The sequence below is a fragment of the Primulina eburnea genome, chromosome 6, assembly GCF_022965805.1.
Source record: "Primulina eburnea isolate SZY01 chromosome 6, ASM2296580v1, whole genome shotgun sequence".
Lineage (NCBI taxonomy): Eukaryota > Viridiplantae > Streptophyta > Magnoliopsida > Lamiales > Gesneriaceae > Primulina > Primulina eburnea.
Genome location: NC_133106.1, coordinates 16638844 through 16662021, shown reverse-complemented (window position 1 = coordinate 16662021; position 23178 = coordinate 16638844). Strand labels below are relative to the sequence as shown.

The 23178-nt window shown below is 35.7% G+C and overlaps 2 non-coding genes across 2 annotated transcripts; both read right to left on the bottom strand.

Annotated features, from left to right (window-relative positions):
* Positions 1–18457: 18457 nt before the first annotated feature.
* On the bottom strand, positions 18458–18566 carry LOC140835595 (small nucleolar RNA R71). The gene has a single exon (XR_012118918.1). It is a non-coding gene; the product is annotated as a small nucleolar RNA R71 (small nucleolar RNA).
* A 2760-nt stretch (positions 18567–21326) lies between these two features.
* On the bottom strand, positions 21327–21437 carry LOC140835584 (small nucleolar RNA R71). The gene has a single exon (XR_012118907.1). It is a non-coding gene; the product is annotated as a small nucleolar RNA R71 (small nucleolar RNA).
* Positions 21438–23178: the final 1741 nt, after the last annotated feature.

Genomic DNA, 23178 nt, shown 5'->3' with positions numbered 1-23178 from the left:
CATCATTGAATATGTCTCCCTATAGGTTGGTTTATGGAAAACATTGTCATTTGCCTGTGGAATTGGAACATAAAGCTTATTGGACGATCAAAACTTTAAATTCAATCATGGATGATGCCAACAAATTGCGTAAATTGCAACTTAATGAACTTGATGAACTCAGAAATGACGCGTATGAGAATTCAAGGATTTATAAAGCAAAAATCAAATCATTTCATGATAAAACAATTCTTAGAAAATCTTTTGAGATTAGTAAAAAAGTTTTGCTTTATAATTCTCGGTATTCCCAGGAAAATTACGATCAAGATGGACATGCCCATATCTTGTAAAGCATGTGTATACTTATGGAGCTGTGGATATTGAAAATCCTAAAAATGGTGATATTTTTAAAGTAAACAGACAAAGGCTTAAACCATTTTTAGAAAATGAAATCATTCAAGAAGAGTTTATTTCCCTTTCTGATCCTTGATTTTTTTTTTTGTTGCATTTAAGTTTGTTTGTTTTTATTTCAGGTTCTCTTAATCTTTTTATTTTCCCGGTTAAATGGCGGATAACGGTACTCCGTGACTCTCATAGTCGGTTAAATCAATTTCCCACAATTTCTGATACAAAAACAAAAAAAAATCAATTCTTTTCTTTTCAAAATGGATGAAATTCTCTCAAAAATTTGTAAATATTTTCCCTCTGTTTCTGAAAATGTTCTAAAAAAAATTTATGCAGGAAGGTGTGAAAGATTGAGATTGCTAATGCAAAAAGGAATTCCAGAAGATATTTGTCTTGTAGTAGAAGCTAATGTACGATTAGAAGGAGAAGTTCCACAATCATTGCTCATTCGTTATTTGACTGGATTAGGAAAAAGCACTTATGCGAAAAAACGAAGGGCCAAAAGTTAAGGGGTTTGTCATAAGTGTTCAAGATGGAATTGTGACAAACGATGCAGATCTTTGGGATGTGTTTCCAATAACAAAGAAAATAAAATTGGTTTCATTAAGAATGGGCTGAGTAAGGAGTCTTTAGATAACATCTTATTGACTCTTGAGACGCATTCTAGTGGACATGTGCATATTGAACTTCTCCGTTTATGGAAACAATTCCAAGATAAGCGTCATAGTTTTGGGAATCCGTCTAAAAAAGACCATGTTTGCCAATTTATAAGAAAATTGGATGGGAAGCATATCCTCGACTCATAGAAGGCATTGAAGCCGTTTCTGGACGTAAAACCAGAGGAAAATTGTGAGCCACAATCACAATACTGTTTATATGCATGTGTGTCATTATTGTTTTTACTATTTATTCTGTTTACAGCTGTGACCCATAGTTTTGTCATGATAACATATTAACCCTATAAAATCTCTCATCTTTCTCTCTATTTTCGCAGACCAAAAAAAAAAGTAAAAACATGGCTGGATCCTCTGCACAAACATTGAAAAATATTTGTATATTTTGTGGGTCGAGTCCTGGAAAAAATGAAGTGTTTGTAGAAGCAGCGAATAATCTTGGAAAGATATTGGCTGAGAGAAAAATTCACTTGGTATATGGGGGAGGTAATATTGGGTTAATGAGATCTGTTTCAACATCTGCTCATATTAGAGGTAGTCAGGTTTTGGGTATTATTCCTACAGCTTTAGCTGAAAGAAATATTACATGTGTTACGATTGGGGAGGAATTAAAAGTTTCTTCTATGTATGAAAGAATCACTCAAATGATTGAAAATTCTGATGTTTTTATCGCACTACCAAGTGGTTTTGATACATTAGAAGAAATTTTTCACACTGTTTCTTGTGCACAACTTAATATCCATAATAAACATTTTGGCTTATTGAATATCAATAATTATTATGACAGTTTGTTGACATTTCTTGATAAAGTTGTGGAACAGAATTTCATTTCAGAAAATTCACGACGGATGCTCATCTGTGCTTCGACTGCCGACCAATTAATTGATAATTTGGAAGCTTTTGTTCATAAGCCTGATCCGATGATAACAAAGATCAATTGGTCGCAATCAAGCAGTAAGAAAAGGAAGTTGGATCATTTATCCAAAAGTCGTGGATTGGTTTGCGTTTGTTTCAGTTTGTTATCTTCAATAAAATTCCAGGTGATATCTCTTTCATTATGTACTCTTTATTAATAGTTATTTTGACATTAGGGACAATGTCACTATTCTGATTGAGGGGAGAACAAATTTAAAAAAAATATAAATTTTTTTAAAATATATACATTTATATATATATATTTATTTTAAAATAAAATCATGTTTATTGTTTGTATCTTAGTAGTTTTTGCAAAAATGTCATACATTACATGTTTGAAAGATTTAAATTAGAACATGCATTAATCTATTTAAGAATGTTTAAATTTTTATTTTAAAAAAAAATCCAATTTTAATATTCTGATCAATATAAAAATATGATTTATGAAATCTTTTTGAGTGATTAACCATTGTGATAAAATCAGGTATTAAAGTATATGGCCCAAGATATACCTTATATGTAAAGGCCCGTATTTCGTATTCATAATTTTGCGGAATTATTAAATTTTTTCTAAATAAATAAATATCTTGCCGAATTTATAAAATAAACATGTAAATAACATAACCTTAAAATAACAGCGGAAGTCAACATTGTATTTCAAACATCAATTTTAAAATAATCCAACATGTTAAAATCGAGTTTGAATAATAAAAGGTGCATAAACTAAATCATGATGTAACGCCCCAGATTCGATGACTGTCCTCACTGTATCAAGACGGGTCTTTCCAGCGTGCTTATGTCCCTACTCACACGCATCCTGGGAAACTTCCCAGGAGGTCACCCATCCCAAAATTGCCCCAAGTCAAGCACGCTTAACTTTGGAGTTCTTATGTGATGAGCTAGCGAAAAGAAGATGCACCTTCGTGATATGAGTAGTACCAATCAAATCTTTTAAGCCCTCTTCAACTGTACAGTCCATTACATTGAACAGTCTCGGAATCCCTCTCCTTCCGGTGTAAGAACGGTTCATTCATGTTCCCTCCACCTAGAAGCCTACCAGGAGCCGCTCATTGTCCGTGCCACCTCATGGAACCGGCGATCACCCCCCGCTCTCTTCGGCCCCGGGCCTCACATGCCCACCAGCTTCCGCTTGGTTCGTCCCCGAACCACACCGTACTCGGAGAGGTCGGCTCTGATACCACTGTAACACCCCAGATTCGATGAGTGTCCTCACTGTATCAAGACGGGTCTTTCCAGCGTGCACCTTCGTGATATGAGTAGTACCAATCAAATCTTTTAAGCCCTCTTCAACTGTACAGTCCATTACATTGAACAGTCTCGGAATCCCTCTCCTTCCGGTGTAAGAACGGTTCATTCATGTTCCCTCCACCTAGAAGCCTGCCAGGAGCCGCTCATTGTCCGTGCCACCTCATGGAACCGGCGATCACCCCCAGCCCTCTTCGGCCCCGGGCCTCACACATGAGGTCCTCGGGTTTACTACTGATGTCCCAAGATCGCTCACTGGTCTCCGCCCGCGGTCTCGACCTCATCAATACATACAACAATCAAGTCTAGTGAGTCTAAAGACTCAACATGTATATATCGTGAATAACAAGTAAATATATCATAAAATCGCATGCATCATAAAATAAAGTATCATAGAGCGTACGGTGAAAAGCGTATCGTGAATAATTATAACTACGTGCATATCTGAAAATTCATACGTAAAAGCTTTGCTCATGTAATGTCCGAGAATTAATCACTATTAATTAACGATTATTGAGTTATAATTCAAGGTGATTATAAAAAGATTAATCGGGACACTATTTGAGTCGGCGTTAAATGAATTATGTGCTAGGACAGTACCTCTCGCGCACATGCGCGCCATGAGATGCGCACATGCGCAAAGTGGGCAGAGAGTCTCGCGCATATGCACGGTGGGTGTGCGCGCATATGCACGAGCTGTGCACGCCATGTCCAGAGAGCCTCGCGCATATGCGCGACGTGTCTCCGTGCATATGCGCGAGATAACCCGAGAGTTGGCAATTTTGAGTAATGGCCTCGCGCATATGCGCCGAGTAAGGGCGCGCATATGCGCGAGCTACCGTGTAGACACGCGCCAGGGCTTATTGCCTCGCGCATATGCGCGGAGGAGGGTCGAGCATATGCGCGAGACGTGTTGAATGTAGGATGAGCCATTTTCCTTAATGCATGTTACGTGTGTATATATATATATATATTTATATATACGTACATTACATTCTTCAAAAACAAAGAAACGAGATGGAAATCGAGAAAGGCTTCTGAGAAGTTGTGAAAAATCCTTACGCCTTTTGTGAAAAATCCGTCCATCTGATTTTGAATCCGATTACAGTAGTGTGTTTCTATCGACGTATGCTACAACTGAACGTAAGTTTTTCTACGTTTTGACATGTTTAGAAATTATGCTATTGTCAGAATTGAATAGGATTCATGTAAGATGTTCTTGGCATGCTAGACATCGTAGAAACGAAGTCAGATTGAGAAACGGACTGATTATGGAATTGTTATGATATTATGATTATATTGATCTGAAATTGGACAGATTTGGATTATTGATTGATTTCAGATTATATTGGATATGAGTTATGATTTGTAATTGATGTCTGTTGATATGGTATTGACGGGGATACTGAGATTGTACCGTTATGCCGATGATTTGAATTAAATCCAGATTAATCAGATTCATGGTTGAATTGAGAATGGAATATTGATATTATGATTGTAAATATGTCGTTTCAGATTTACAGAGATAGTCTTGAGTTCAGAATTGATATTGCCTCAGACCGTGACTACAAACGAAAGGTATAAGTCCATGTGGTATTGGGAGATCGACTTGAGTCGGTTTAGACTTGAGTTTCCCTAAATCACATACTTTACTTTATTGCATTGATATTTGCATTGACTTGATTGATGTACTTGTTCTCTTGATTTATAGATAGCAGGTATTAGACGAGTAATCTTGTGACAGAAGTGCCTGATGGTGGCGGGATCGCCACGGGCACATTGCATGATGTCACAAGATAGTGTATTGGCAATATTACCAAAGTCTATCACCGGATGATTGGCTATCAATGTTGATAGAATTGTAGCTTCTTCTATTACTAGTGATCGGTACCGTATCGATGTGGATAAAATCATAACTTCTTCTATTACTGATGATCGATATCATATCGATGTGGATAGAATCGGAGTTTCTTCTATTACTGGTGATCGATACTATATCGATGTGGGTAGAATCAGAGCTTCTTCTATTACTGGTGATCGATACCATATCGAAGTGGATAGAATTGAAATTTCTTCTATTACTGGTGATCGATATGGAATGCCAACTTCTGGAAACCGGGATCCCTAGACTAGGATTGAGTCTAGTCTGAATTGTAGAGTTACGAGCATTGTCGACAGTCTGATATTGATTATGTTTCAGATTTTGATACATATTGCTGTTATCTGTTACATGCTTTATATTTGTTTATATGATTGCATGTTTTGTTGATTTATACTAGGATTATATTCTCACCGGAATTATCCGGCTGTTGTCGTGTTTGTATGTGTGCTTGACAACAGGTGGGACAGGTTCAGGATCTAGGAGATAAAGAGAGATCGTGATTAGAGTGGAGGCTCCGGACTTGGATTAGAGATAGGTTTGGACACTTGATATTAGCTGTTAAACCTTAGTTGAATAAATGTATGTAGTACAGGATTGTACTTTTATACTGAGATGTATATATGTTTTATTTCACTACGTTTCGCATTTAAGAAAAAATAAAAAATTTAGATCCTGTTTTATAATTGATTAATTAGTCCCAATGATGATTAAGAACATGATTAGCATCCAGGTCCCCACAGCTCAATAGAGCTCTGCCATAACATATCATAATTTTTCTGGTAGAGATAAAGTTTCTAAGCAAGTGGTCCATAACATAGCGTAAGCGTCTGATCAGACTAAACCACAGTATACTGGGCGGTAGAGATCAATCACATCCCTTGGACTGGATGTTCGTACCCATACATAATCATAAACCGGTCAGTAAGTCACCGGGCGGAGAGGTCCTCGGTTGCGCCTACCAACTTCCAAACCCATAAACGTAAGGTGGCCACAAGACATATAGCATATATCTCAAAAATAAACATTTTATATTTTTATGTACGTAATATAATTATAACCTTATTTTACCGGATGAGTTGGATCGTTCCTGTAAGGCTCGAAAAATTATTAGTGGTCATTGATATTAGATTTGAAGAGGTGAGAATGCATGTCATATTATAAGAAGTGTTAGATGAAAAAGATAGAATTTGCAAAGAATGGCCGAAGCCATACCGCACCTGCGTCTCGGACAAGACCGCACCCGCGGTGTATTATTCAGAATTATGAAGTTTGGCCGTAGCATCACCGCACCCGCGGTCTTGCAGAGACCGCACCCGCGGTCGACGATTTCTGGAAAATGAAATGCTGCTGAAACATGAGCGCACCCGCGCTAAGAAACTTACCGCACCCGCGGTGCTACATGCGAGAGTGCCACCTTTGTTTCTTGGCTTGACACATGGCATGTATATATACATGAAATTGCTGAATCTTCATTCTTCATTCCAGCAGCTGAGAGCACCGAGAGTTCCCTTTTGTTTTCTTCAAAAGTTCCTTCATATTAGAATTGAGATTATGTAACAACTAGCTATCCGATTTTAATTTCGAGTACAGATTTGTGATCCTTGCAACAAGAGCTAGCTAAGGATGTAAGTATTGTTCATTTCCAGCATGCTTCGAAATTCATATGTTGGAGAAGTTATGATTTTGTTAGAAATATGTGTTTTTGGTATATTGAGTATCGTAGAAATGCAATCGGATTGAATTTCGGATACCGTATAGATGTTCGAAAATTACCAGCATGTGATAGACCAAAAATATACAGATTTCAGAATATATGTTGATGTTTTGATGATAGTATGAGTTTCTTGTGATTGGGTATGATATGGTTGAATTATCGGTATCGCGAGACTACGCCGTTATGCCGTCGAATTATATCAAAACCAAGTATTGATTTGTATATGAGTTGATTGAGATGTATTTTGATAGAATGTGTCCACACATTGCCATTTCAGATTGGTATTGGCTACATTGAATTTGAGAACTTCGACTACGACACCGACTATTCGACAAGAAAGGTATAATGCATGTGGTCACGGGATTGTACAACTCGATTCAGATATGATACGAGTTTCCCTAAATCACATACTAGATTGTTATTACATTTGATTATGTAACGTCTTGTTTATTGATTTATATTCAAGTTCTGAGATAGGAGATATTGGAAGATCGGCCAAAACTAGACGTTTCGGTATATCGACGCATAGTAGTAGATTTTCTCTATGTGTAGACCCTCGATACAGAGTTGTCCGAAGTCTAGGAATAAGACGTACCGTCACCCCGAGTGGTTGGGTAGGTGACAGACCGTCTTATTCACACCGGGATCCCTAGATTAGAGAATCGAGTCAAAAACTAGACGTTGAATACAGACTTGTATTCCTTTACATGTTTTAGATTTTATATTCATGTGCATTGATATATGCTATGCATTGGTGTATGATTTATTCCATTGCATGCATACATGTTTTATACTGGGATGTGTTCTCACCGGAGTTATCCGGTTGTTGTCGTGTCTGTATGTGTGCATGGCAACAGGTGGGGCAGGATCTGGGTCTCGAGCTAGATGAGAGATTGATGATAGCGTGGAGATCTCGGGCGTTGAAGATTTCTAGTGTTTGCTTATTAGACTTGTACTACTGATGTTTGTAGTTGGTAATTAAACACTGGCGTAGGATTGTACTAAACAGACTTGTATGTACATTATGTTGTTTAATTAATATAAAGACATGTTATGCTTTAATTATACATTTGAATTAATGTTAAAGCAAAATTTTGACCCACATTTTCGAGCAAAGATCCAATAAATCCCAAAAGAATTGAGTTAGAGCCCGGGTCCCCACAACAGGTGGTATCAGAGCTGTAGGTTCTGTAGACTGAGATAGAATAGAATGAGCGGGGTAGATCGAGTCATCTTCCTTGCTTTTGATGTGCTAGCATGATTTATTGCTTTCCCTATTATATGTTGTATTGTATTAGAGTTGATTTACAGCATATACTTGTCAAGCCTGAATCAGAACCGATTCTCGATCAGAGGTTATGATCAGAGGAGGGCAGAGACAGATGATATTGATTGTGTACTAATCAGTTTGATAATCAGATTTATGCCGCCTAGACGTATACCAGAACCACAGCCAGAGCAGGGTAGCACATCAGGTGCACAGATGGATGTCACCGCTACGCCGATGGAGACCTTACTGAAGAGGTTTCAGTCTTTTCATCCTCCTACGCTGAAGGGCACAGAGAGTGCAGTAGAGTGCGAGAGCTGGCTTGACGATATGGAGATTTTGTTTGAGTCTTTGGCATATACTGATGAGCGACGTGTGAAATTGGTAGGGCATCAGCTGCAAGAGGTTGCAAAGAGCTGGTGGTTGACTGCGAAGAGAGCCTTGGAGCACCGAGGCATTGACATTACGTGGAAAGTTTTCAAGGATGAGTTCTATCAGCGCTTCTTCCCCGTCTCCTACCGAAAAGATAAAGGAGCTGAATTTGCGAATCTGAGGCAGGGACAGTGGAATATTGAGTAGTATGTTGCTAAATTTTCTGCATTGCTACGATTTGCACCTCATGTGGCAGGGAACGACGAGGCAGTGGCCGATCAGTTCATCAACGGGTTGAATCCAGATGTCTTTACTTTGGTGAACACGGGACGACCTAATACTTTTTCAGAGGCATTGAACCGAGCGAAGGGAGCAGAGGCTGGCCTGATCAGGCAGCGAGGCGCTTCTTACAGTGCTCAGGGGCATAGACAGCCACAGCCTACCGCCGTTCAGTTTCCACCACCTCCTCCTCGCTTTGATAGTGGATCTAGTAGTAGTGGCAAGAAGGAATTTCTGAAGGCTAAGGGCAAGCAGTTTAAGAAATCCGGGAGTACTTCATCGAGATCAAGTGGATCTCGACAGAGAGGTCAGGGTTCAGATTATAGTGGCGCGTATTGCAGTTCGTGCAGAGGGCGACATGCCACGGAGCAGTGTCAAGGAGTTATGGGACGCTGCAACATCTGTAGACAGCCGGGACACTTTGCCAGAGTTTGTCCCCAGAGAGGTGCACAACGATTCCAGAGTACAGGGTCATCAGCACCAGTGCCACAGATGGAGAGACAGGCATCCTCTGTACACTCTTTCCAGCCAACATCTGTACAGACCCAGCAGAAATCAGGAGGTAGTCAGACAGTGAGTCAACCTCCCAGACAGCAGGCCCGTGTCTTTGCCTTGACAGAGGAGCAGGCTCAGGATGCGCCCGATGACGTGATAGTAGGTAACTGTTTTCTTTGCGGTTATCCTGCATATGTGTTGATTGACACAGGTGCATCACATACATTCATATCTGAGCATTTTGCATTGAGATATTCATTGCCTGTTGAGTCTCTGTCGACTGTAGTGTCTATAGCTTCTCCGTTGGGAAGTGGTCTGATATCTGTGACTACTGTTAGACACTGTATGCTTCAGTTTGAGGGGCATGAGATTGATCTAGATTGTGTAGTACTTGGTTTAGCTGATTTTGATTGTATAGTTGGCATAGATATGTTAACCAAGTACATGGCCACTGTAGATTGTTTCCACAAGATTGTCAGATTTAGACCCGAAATGACAGATGAGTGGAAATTCTACGGAAAGGGTTCCAGATCTCGGATTCCCTTAGTATCTGCTCTGACTATGAGTAGATTGCTTCAGAGAGGAGCAGAGGGCTTTCTCGTATATTCAGTAGATCTACTGAAGTAGAGCCCAGCTTTGGCAGATCTGCCAGTGGTTTGCGAGTTTGCAGATGTTTTTCCAGATGAGATTCCGGGATTGCCTCCAGTCCGAGAGGTTGATTTCAGCATAGATCTTATGCCCGGTTCTGTTCCTATTTCGAGAACTCCGTATAGGATGGCACCAATAGAGCTGAAAGAGTTGAAAGCACAGTTAGAAGACCTTCTGTCCAAGGGATACATCAGACCGAGTGTATCACCTTGGGGTGCTCCGGTGCTATTTGTTCGAAAGAAAGATGGTTCGATGCGGTTATGTATTGATTACAGACAGTTGAACAAGGCAACAGAAAAGAACAAGTATCCTTTGCCTCGCATCGATGACTTATTTGATCAGCTTCAAGGATCTTCGGTTTACTCGAAGATTGATTTGAGATCAGGGTATCATCAGCTCAGAGTTAGAGACGTTGATATTCCGAAGACTGCATTCCGAACCAGGTATGAGCACTACAAGTTTATTGTTATGCCTTTTGGTTTAACGAATGCACCAGCGGTATTTATGAGTTTGATGAACCGCATCTTTCAGAGATATTTAGATGATTTTGTGATTGTGTTTATTGATGATATTTTGGTATATTCGAAAAGTCTGACTGAGCATGCAGATCATCTGAGAATTGTATTGAAGACTTTAAGAAATGAGCAGTTGTATGCCAAACTGTCCAAGTGCGAATTCTGGCTGAAACAGGTTGTCTTTTTGAGACACATTATATCTGGAGATGGTATTGCAGTAGATCCGAGTAAAGTTGAGGCTGTTATCAATTGGCCGAGAGCGACTTCTGTGCCTGAGATACGTAGTTTCATGGGTCTTGCAGGGTATTATCGTCGTTTTATCCGAGATTTCTCCAGTATAGCGAAGCTATCACTCAGTTGACACAGAAGAACATGCCATTTGTGTGGTCCGAAGATTGTGAAGCCAGTTTTGTAGAGTTGAAGAAAAGGCTGACTAGTGCGCCTGTCTTGACGATTCCTTCAGGTACAGGTGAGTTTGTTGTATATTGTGACGCATCTCACCGAGGGTTAGGATGTGTTCTTATGCAGCGAGGACACGTGATAGCGTACGCCTCTAGACAGCTGAAGCCACACGAGACCCGTTACCCGATTCATGATCTTGAATTGGCGGCGATTGTCTTTGCACTCAAGATCTGGCGTCATTAACTGTATGGTGAGAAATTTGGGATCTATTCCGATCATAAGAGCCTGAAGTACCTCTTTTCTCAGTCAGAGTTGAACATGAGGCAGCGACGATGGCTTGATCTGCTGAAAGATTTTGATTGCGAGATCAAGTACTATCCAGAGAAGTCGAATGCAGCGGCAGACGCTTTGAGTCGAAAAGTATGTGCTCTTTCTTTGTCGACAGTAGGTGTATCGAATTTAGTAGAGGATTGTTGCTTGTCTGGGTTTACGTTTGATACAGAGAGTAGACCGTTGCGACTTGCTGCGATTCAGATTGAGCCAGATCTAATCTTGAGGGTCAAAGAAGCACAGAGAACTGATCCGAGCGTTCAGAGATCGATTGATATGGTCAGAGCTGGTCATATATCAGAGTATCAGATTAGAGATTCTGTTCTGTATGTGAATAACCGTCTAGTAGTGCCAGAGGTTTCAGATTTGAGACGACAGATCCTGTCAGAGGCACACTGTAGTCGGTTCAGCATTCATCCTGGTGGCAGGAAGATGTACAATGATTTGAAGACGCAATTCTGGTGGAAGCAGATGAAGACAGATATTGCAGAATTTGTGTCTAAATGTTTGAATTGCCAGCAGGTGAAGGCAGAAAGAAAGAAGCCCGGAGGTTTACTTCAGAGTTTGTCTATTCCTGAATGGAAATGGGATCACATTTCCATGGATTTCATGACGAAGTTACCTCAATCTTCGCGGGGCTGTGACGCGAATTGGGTTGTGATAGACAGACTGACCAAATCAGCGTGCTTTATTCCGTACAGAATGACCTATCGACATGATCAGATGGCAGAGTTGTATGTCAGAGAGGTCGTCAGATTGCACGGTGTGCCGAAGTCGATCGTATCAGATCGTGATCCACGATTTACTTCTCATTTCTGGCACAGTTTGCAGCAGGCTTTGGGTACGACTTTACACCTGAGCACTGCTTATCATCCCCAGACAGATGGACAGTCAGAGCGGACTATCCAGACCTTAGAGGACATGTTGAAAGCTGTAGTACTAGACTTTGGTACTAGTTGGCAAGATTCGTTGCCGTTGTGTGAGTTTTCATACAACAATAGCTATCAGACTAGCATTGAGATGGCACCGTTCGAAGCTTTATACGGAAAGAAGTGCAGATCTCCGTTGTACTGGGATGATATCTCGGAAGTACCAGAGTTGGGGCCTGATATGATTCGTGAGATGACCGAGAAAGTGAAGATCATTCAGAAACGAATGAAGACGGCACAGGATAGGCAAGCGAAATACGCCAATGTCAAACGCAGACCGTTGGTATTTGAGCGGGGAGACAGAGTATTTTTGAAGATCTCACCTTTCAGAGGCATTGTCCGATTTGGCAAACGTGGAAAGTTGTCTCCTAGATACGTCGGTCCGTATGAGATTCTTGAGAAGATTGGCGATCGAGCTTACAGACTTGCTCTTCCTCCTTCTTTGTCGGGAATACATGACGTATTCCATGTATCGATGTTGCACAGATATATGTCAGATGATTCTCATGTCATTCAGCCTGACGAAGCCGAGTTAGATCAAACTCTGAGTTATGTTGAAAGACCAATACAGATTCTTGATCGGAAAGAGAAACAGCTTAGAACCAAGACCATTCCGCTTGTGAAGGTTCAGTGGAGTCGTCATGGTATTGAGGAAGCAACTTGGGAGACAGAGTCGGATATGAGACAGAAACACCCCGAGCTATTCATATGATGTAAGTCTTCCTTTCGGTTTTGATTATACTGTTTCATACCTATTTGCATGATTATTTACTTACGAGTTCGAGGACGAACTCCTGTCTAAGAGGGGGAGAAATGTAAGGCTCGAAAAATTATTAGTGGTCATTGATGTTAGATTTGAAGAGGTGAGAATGCATGTCATATTATAAGAAGTGTTAGATGAAAAAGATAGAATTTGCCAAGAATGGCCGAAGCCATACCGCACCTGCGTCTCGGACAAGACCGCACCCGCGGTGTGTTATTCAGAATTATGAAGTTTTGCCGTAGCATCACCGCACCCGCGGTCGACGATTTCTGGAAAATGAAATGCTGCCGAAACATGAGCGCACCTGCGGTGCTGCATGCGAGAGTGCCACCTTTTTTTCTTGGCTTGACACATGGCATGTATATATACATGAAATTGCTAAATCTTCATTCTTCATTCCAGCAGCTGAGAGCACCGAGAGTTCCCCTTTGTTTTCTTCAAAAGTTCCTTCATATTAGAATTGAGATTATGTAACAACTAGCTATCCGATTTTAATTTCGAGTACAGATTTTTGATCCTTGCAACAAGAGCTAGCTAAGGATGTAAGTATTGTTCATTTCCAGCATGCTTCGAAATTCATATGTTGGAGAAGTTATGATTTTGTTAGAAATATGTGTTTTTGGTATATTGAGTATCGTAGAAATTCAATCCGATTGAATTTCGGATACCATGTAGATGTTCGAGAATTACCAGCATGTGATAGACCGAAAATATACAGATTTCAGAATATATGTTGATGTTTTGATGATAGTATGAGTTGCTTGTGATTGGGTATGATATGGTTGAATTATCGGTATCGCGAGACTACGCCGTTATGCCGTCGAATTGTATCAAAACCAAGTGTTGATTTGTATATGAGTTGATTGAGATGTATTTTGATAGAATGTGTCTACACATTGCCATTTCAGATTGGTATTGGCTACATTGAATTCGAGAACTTCGACTACGACACCGACTATTCGACAAGAAAGGTATAATGCATGTGGTCACGGGATTGTACAACTCGATTCAGATTTGATACGAGTTTCCCTAAATCAGATACTAGATTGTTATTACATTTGATTATGTAACGTCTTGTTTATTGATTTATATTCAAGTTCTGAGATAGGAGATATTGGCAGATCGGCCAAAACTAGACGTTTCGGTGTATCGACGCATAGTAGTAGATTTTCTCTATGTGTAGACCCTCGATACAGAGTTGACCGAAGTCTAAGAATAAGACGTACCGTCACCCCGAGTGGTTGGGTAGGTGACAGACCGTCTTATTCACACCGGGATCCCTAGATTAGAGAATCGAGTCAAAAACTAGACGTTGAATACAGACTTGTATTCCTTTACATGTTGTAGATTTTATATTCATGTGCATTGATATATGCTATGCATTGGTGTATGATTTATTACATTGCATGCATACATGTTTTATACTGGGATGTGTTCTCACCGGAGTTATCCGGTTGTTGTCGTGTCTGTATGTGTGCATGGCAACAGGTGGGGCAGGATCTGGGTCTCGAGCTAGATGAGAGATTGATGATAGCGTGGAGATCTCGGGCGTTGAAGATTTCTAGTGTTTGCTTATTAGACTTGTACTACTGATGTTTGTAGTTGGTAATTAAACACTAGCGTAGGATTGTACTAAACAGACTTGTATGTACATTATGTTGTTTAATTAATATAGACATGTTATGCTTTAATTATACATTTGAATTAATGTTAAAAGCAAAATTTTGACCCACATTTTCGAGCAAAGATCCAATAAATCCCAAAAGAACTGAGTTAGAGCCCGGGTCCCCACAGTTCCCAGGCTTGCTGCGACTTAATTCTAAGTCGGTTCGATCCAACTCATCTGGTAAAATAAGGTTATAATTATATTACGTGCATAAAAATATAAAATGTTTATTTTTTAGATATATGCTATATGTCTTGTGGCCACCTTACGTTTATGGGTTTGGAAGTCGGTAGGCGCAACCGCGGACCTCTCCGCCCGGTGACTTACGACCGGTTTATGATTATGTATGGGTACGGACATCCAGTCCAAAGGCTGTGATTGATCTCTACCGCCCAGTATACTGTGGTTTAGTCTGATCAGGCGCTTACGCTGTGTTATGGTCCACTTGCTTAGAAACATTATCTCTATCAGAAAAATTATGATATGTTATGACAGAGCTATATTGAGCAAAGCTTTTACGTATGAATTTTCAGATATGCACGTTGTTATAATTATTCATGATACGATTTTCATCGTACGCTCTACGATACTTTATTTTATGATGCATGTGATTTTATGATATATTTACTTGTTGTTCACTGATATATACATGTTGAGTCTTTAGACTCACTAGACTTGATTGTTGTAGGTACTGATGAGGTCGAGACCGCGGGCGGAGACCAGTGAGCGATCTTGGGATAGCAGTAGTAAACCCGAGGAACTCATGATTTTGTTTATGCACCTTTTATTATTCAAACTCGATTTTAACATGTTGGATTATTTTTAAATTGGTGTTTGAAATACAATGTTGACTTCCGCTGTTATTTTAAGGTTATGTTATTTACATGTTTATTTTATAAATTGAGCAAGATATTTATTTATTTAGAAAATTTTTAATAATTCCGCAAAATTATGAATACGAAATACGGGTCTTTACATTATAAGAGTGCCTAAAATTTTAAACTCACACATATTTTGTGAGTCAGTGGAGAGGACTGAGAAAACAGCTTTCGAGCCTTTATTGATCATGAGAGAGACTATCTATTGTTCAGATCTTGAGTTCTTATTTTGAAAAAAAAAATTGATATTTCCTGAAAAAAAAGAGAAAAATACAAAAAAGAAAGATATTGAAGATCTATGTAATTTTTTAAGTTATATGCTACGACCCATATATCTCTCATAAAAAAAAAAAAGAAAGAGAGAAATTTATTGTACAAATTAAATAAATATGTGGTCAAGAAGCATAAACTTAGTCTGATTCCATGATGTTATGAATATATATATATATATATATATATATATATATATATATATATATATATATATATATCAGGAAAAAATATATAATAAGAACAACTAGATTTTGAATCAATGGATTTTTTATCTTTTGATTAGTTTGGCTAGTTTGTTTGTCTGCATTCTGTAAACCATTTTTCTGAGCATTTATCTGTATTCCAACTCCATGAGAGAAATCGTTGCCATAAATTGAAACATTTATTAACCTGTGAGGATATGGAGTTGAGACTCTTACTAGAAATTTCTGAAGGCCGTGTACATTTAACTACCTGAAATAAGCTTTGAATTGATCATCTCAAATTATTTCATAAATTATAATTATGATGATCTTGATATAATTTTGACAGTTTTCAAATTTAATTTAAACACTTAGATAGTTTTGATTACATTTCTATTTAAATTAATCAATATGTTTTGTATTGCTATTAACGCTTAAATTGCTAGAGACTAGAAATAAGCTGGTTGGGAGGTGCGATAAACATATAATATAAATATATAGTTTTTGTTTTATTAAATATTTAAATATTATATGTTTTATAATAAATTGTATAAAATATAAGTAGTTGTGTAATTATATGTTTTTACTAATTTTTACAAGTTCGATAAAACAAGAATAAACTTGGCGTTGCAAATGGGATTAAGATGATTCTTGGACCTGTAGAAAGTTGATGTTAATATCTACAATATTGGTGGCAAGCATGAGATAAAAATCATCTCACAATTGGGATCAAATTAAGCAACAAATAAAGTTACCAAAGGAGTGACAGTTTTAACATGCTCTAGTATTTTGACCATATCTCTCAAATTACTTGGTCAAATTGTTTGAAAAAAATACCACAACTAGACAACTCAATTATCCACACGTTTCTTTTTATGTGAAGAAGCAAATTCATAGAAGAAGATTTTCAAAAGTGATGTGTAATATAATATAGTATCTTGGAACATCAATGAAGACTTATGTGTAAAAAAATAATATTTTATTTGTGGTTGTCTCCCCAAATTTGGCTATAAATAGGGGTGCATTGTAATGTATTGAGATATCTCTCATTCTATGGACAAACCTTTGATTTCATAATATTTCTCTCTATATTTTTCTTTTATTTCTTCATTTAAATATAATTAGCATGTTAATTTCATATTCAAAGTTTTACACTTTGAATACTGAATAGCTAACTTCCTAAAGTTGAGATGAAAATGTGAAACTTTTGACATGATATAAGGTTACTAAAAGGTAAGAATCTATGTTTTATATTATTTAATCATTATTTATTGTTTATGTTATATTTATTTTTTTAAGCATTTTTATACCCTACTTATAAGTGAGAGTTTTGATTTATTGTTGCTATATGTTACACTAAATTCTTGGAACCATTTAAATGTTAGTTTGGTATTACCAACCATTTAAAGTGGATGCCTTGATTTATTGTATATGAATATATTATAATATTAAATTACTTGAAATCATTTAAATGTTTGTTTGGTTTTACCAACCTTTTAAAGTGGGAACCTTGATTTACTATATATAAATTTATCATAATATTAATTTCTTGGTACCATTTAAATGTTAGTTTGGTTTTACCAACCATTTAAAGTGGGAACCTTGATTTAGTGTTTACAAATATATATAGCACAATAAATACTTGACAACATTTATAAGTTTTGGTATATATTATATATTTATAAGATAATAATATATAACATAATATAAATATTATTATTTAATATATTGGAACCATTTTATTGAGTGGATTTCAATAATGTTCGTTAATGTTAACTTTATTAAATTACCAAGAGTGGATCCTTTAATCTCAACTACTCAAATTAAAATTTGAACAATTAAAAATTACCAATTAAAGATTCAAACAACTAAAATAAAAAATAAATAAAAAGGCATTGTAGTGGACTTGTAATTACCTTAGCTTCCTTGTGGATATGATATTCGAACTCATCGAATTATACTACTTGTGGACAACCTACTCTTGGGAGTGCAACAATCAAAGTCGCAACAAGTTTTTGGCGCCGTTGCCGGGGAAGTATAATTTAATTTCAAGTCTATTTAATTTTGTTTATAGTTTGTTTTTCTTTCATTGAATTTTTATTGCTTTTGTGTGTTTTTATTCTTTTGAATTTGCATTTGCATGAGCATTTGGTCACGTACACTTAGTGGTCGATTCATTCGAAATAACCCTTTATTTTTACAAAACATGGCGGAAAACCCATCCAAGAAAATGAAGATGAAATTCAATCTCAACATGATCATGATAGACGAAGAACACTTAGAGATCACATGAATCCTACACGTACTAGTGCACCTTCATGTATAGTTTTTCCCCCTGATGCATCTCATTTCAATTTTAAGCCTGGTAGTATCCAACTTTTACCCAATTTTCATGGCTTAGATTCTGAAAATCAATACATACATTTACGAGAGTTTGAAGAAGTGTGAAACACATATAATGATCTAAATTGTAGCATGAACACCATTCGACTTAAGCTTTTTCCTTTTTCTTTAAAAGATAAAGCTAAAACTTGGCTACAAAATCTTAGATCGGGATCCATTTGAACTGGGGATGAATTGCAACAACATCTTTTGAAAAAATTTTTTCCATCTCATAGAACAAATTCTTTCAAAAGGCAAATCATTACTTTCAATCAAAAACAAGGAGAAACTTTTTATCAGTGTTGGGATAGATACAAAGAATTGATTAATCTTTGTCCACATCATGGTTTTGAAATTTGTAGAGTTGTTTCTCAATTTTATGAAGGCTTAACACCTAAAGATAGGGAAATGGTTGAATTTATGTATAATGGAACATTTGAAGATAAAGATCCAAATGAGGCAATTGAGTATCTCGATTCATTAGCTAAAATGCTCAAAATTGAGACACTATAGGTACAATCGAACCATCAAACAAGATTCAATCTCCTACATCTGGTGGAGGTATGTACACTCAAAGATGAACATGATCTTCAAGCTAGATTTACCTCTTTGGCAAGAAAAGTTGAGGCACTTGAATTGAAAAAAATGGTCAATTAAAAGCTATTCAAGAAATTGCATGTCACATCTGTGATACAAGTGATCATTCTACAAAAGATTGTCCTACTTTGCCCTCTTTTAAAGAATGTCTCCATGAACAAGTCAATGTTTTGAACAATTTCAAAAGGTCAAATTTTGAACCATTTTCTCAAAATTACAATCCAGGCTGGCGAAATCATCCAAATTTTAGTTGGAGGAATGATAATGTGATGAAACTTAAAATTAATAATTTATTATATGTTAAAAACTTGTATTTAAATTTTATGTTTCATTAAAATTATAAAATTAAGTTATTTTATTATTGTTTGTTTATATTTAAATGTTTTACTAAATATGTTTTATTTTCAGGTTTTCTACGTGTTGGTAAAATAATGATAACTCAAGCTAGAAAATTCAAATGGAGATGATTCAAACATGTTTGGAATCCTTGAGAAATTATCTACAACTTTGCAGAAGACATGATTACCTAAAAAGTTCATTAAGATAATCAAATTGTGCAAATACCAAAAGGAGGACAAATATATTTTTACTATGACCAGCATATAGTAAAAAATTCATAACTATTTCAATATTTATCCAAATGAGGTGAATCAGGTGGCCAAATTCATCTACAGAAAATTCTCCACATTTTCGTCGTTTTGAGCAGAGTCAAATTCGGTGATTAAAGTCGTGAAACAAGGCATTGAAAGAAGGGACATGGAATTGGAGTTGGAGGAGACAAAGACTACTATTACAACTACATAGCATTAATAAAATTTTTGACCCTTTCTCTCATTTGGCCTATAAATAGAGGCCTTGTGCTAGCTTGAGAATCATTCTATCTCATTGTAAAATATAGTGTGAGTGTGTATCAAAGTTCTAAGTTCCAATATATTTTCTTTCATGTTCTCAACTATGAGTGATATTTTAGTGTTGATCAAAAGTAAACTTATGGCAAGCTAAATCTATTATGTCAAGGTGAAGAGGATGCATTCTTGGTGAAGTAAGATTGTTTATATTTTGTATATTCTTTCTTTATTTCTTTTCATTTAGCTAACTTATTTTTATTGTAGGTATAAAAATGAATTATTTGTTGTTATCAATTTACATCAAATGCTTGATACCATTAAAGTGGTTATCTTGATTTGTTGTTTAATTTTGATACAATAAATATTTCATCACTTATTATTATATATATAGATATATATATATTTATATAATAATATCATAATATTTCATTTAGACGATAGCGTGGCTCTGCCGGTTGTTTTAAATGAAATATTATGATTTAATACTAACATCTAACAATCTAACATTTACTTTATCGCAACTAACTTTTATTTTTCGCATCTAACTTTTACTTTCTCCCATCTAACTTTTACTTTTCAGCAACTAACATTTACTTTATCGCAACTAACTTTTACTTTACTGCAATTAACTTATTAAATCAATATATTTCATTTAGGCAATAGCGTGGCTCTGCCGGTTGTTCTAAATGAAATATAATGATTTAATCTAACATTTACTTTATACAATTATTTATATAGTTATAATTATAATCATAGGTACCATATATAAAATATCGGTTAATTCGGTATTTTCTATAGTGGGAACTATTTTATATTATGTATGTGTTTAATTTTCTTGGAACCATTATTTATGGTGGTTTTTTTTTTCTGTTTTACTTTTAGTTAAACAATATTATATAAACCAAGAATAAATCCTCAAGCCTTGACAAAATTTATAATTTGTAAACTTCATTATTGCATTTGGTAATCTATAAATTAATAAATTTAAACTCAAAATAACCTCTCTGTGGATCGATCTCGTATTACGAAATATATTACTTGCAGACAACTTACACTTGGGTGAATTATTATTTAAGTAGTAGCAAGTTTTTGGCGCCGTTGCCGGGGAGGTATAAATTAAGTTTATATTTGTTGAATATGTTTTATTTATAAGTATTGTGTTGTTTTTTTTTTTTGTATGAGTATTTGGAGTCGAAAAAAAAGTGGTAGACTTATTCGAGTTTCTGAAAATAATTTAAACATGGATGTTAATTCAAATAATCAAGATAATGATAATAATAATAATAATAATAATAATCAAGAACATGATCAATTAAGAACACTTAGGCACCATATGAACCCTATTAGAACTAGTGCCCCATCTTGTTTAGTTTTTACTCCGGATGCATCTAATTTCAACTTTAAACCTCAAATTATTCAACTTTTACCAAATTTTCATGGCTTAGATTCTGAAAATCCATATTTGCATCTAAGAGAATTTGAGGAAGTTTGTAACACTTATAATGATCAAAATTGTAGCATGGATATAGTTCGATTAAAGTTTTTCCCTTTTTCTTTAAAAGATAAAGCTAAAACATGGCTACAAAATTTAAGATCAAGTTCAATAAGATCATGGGAAGAAATGCAACAACAATTTCTCAAAAAGTTTTTCCCTTCCCATAGAACAAACTCTTTTAAAAGACAAATTACAACTTTTTCTCAAAAACAAGGAGAAACGTTTTATCAATGTTGGAATAGATATAAAGAATTACTTAATACATGCCCACATCATGGTTTTGAAACATGGAGAATAGTTTCTCACTTTTATGAAGGTCTAATACCTAAAGATAGGCAAATGATAGAATTCATGTATAATGGAACTTTTGAAGATAAAAACCCAAATGAAGCTATGGAATATCTGGATTCATTAGCAGAAAATGCTCAAAATTGGGATAATATAGGCACAATAGAACTACCAACAACTAAAAACAATAATTCAACAAATGGGGGTGGTATCTATAATCTTAAAGATGATATAGATATTCAAGCTAAACTTGCATCTTTAGCAAGAAAAATTGAGTCATTAGAAACGAAAAAAAGAGTGGTCAACTAAAAAGTATTCAAGAAATTGTTTGTCATATAAGTGATGCACATGATCATGCTACAAAAGATTGTCCAACATTACCTTCATTTAAAGAATGTCTCAATGAACAAGCAAATTATGTTAACAATTACAAAAAACAATATTAGGTCCTTTTTCACCATCATATAATCCTGGATGGAAAAATCATCCTAATTTTAGTTGGAGGAATGATAATAATGCACAACCGTCACAACAATATTTTCAAAATAACCAAAATCATCAAGGTTATATTCCTTATGTTACACCTCCAAGAAAAAACTTTTAAGATGTAATTCATGCATTTATCCAAAAACAAGAGTCTATCAATATTCAAAACAGTCAATCTATGAGTGATTTGAAAGAAACTCTTGCAAAATTTGCATCTGCACTTAATATTCATGAAAAAAGAAAATTTCCATCTCAACCTCAACCTAATCCTAAAAATCAAAATCAAGAATTAAAAAATGAAAAAATTGATCAAATAAAATCTGTTATTACCCTTAGAAGTGGTAAAATAGTTAATGATCCATATAGTAATGAAAACAAGGATCATTTAAAATCAAAGATAAGGATGATAATCCTGATACTTTTGAGAATGATGATACCTTAAATTTTAAGAATAATATGGTGAATGATAAATCATCTGAAATAGTAAATAAGTCAAATAAACCCCCACCATTTCCTCATGCATTAACAAATCATAAAAAACAAAAAAATGATTCTGATATCTATGAAGTTTTTAAACAAGTGAAGATAAATATTCCATTATTAGATGCTATTAAACAAGTACCTTCTTATGCAAAATTTTTAAAAGATTTATGTACTGTGAAGAGAAAATTGCATGTGAAGAAAAAAGCATTCTTGGCTGAACAAGTAAGTTCTATTCTTCAAAATAATTCTAGTTTAAAATATAAAGATCCTGGTTGTCCCACAATTTCATGTATTATTGGAGAAAATAAAATTAAAAAAGCTTTGTTGGATTTGGGAGCAAGTGTGAATTTACTTCCTTATTGAGTTTATGAAAAACTTAATTTAGGAGAATTAAAACCCACTTCTGTTACTCTTTTACCGGCGGATAGGTCAATCAAAATACCTAGAGGTATTGTAGAAGATGTGTTGGTTCAAGTTGATAAATTTATATATCCTGTAGATTTTATTGTTTTGGATACACAACCAATAGAAGTACATAATGAAATTCCAGTAATATTGGGACGACCATTTCTAGCAACTTCAAATGCTTTAATTAATTGTCGAAATAGAATAATGAAATTGTCTTTTGGAAATATGACTCTAGAACTTAATGTATTCAATTTATGTAAACAACCAAGTATTAATGAAAATGAATATGATAATGAAATTGAAACAATTGTGGAAGAAAATATACAAGAAGAAAACTTAAATCAACAATCTGAAGTT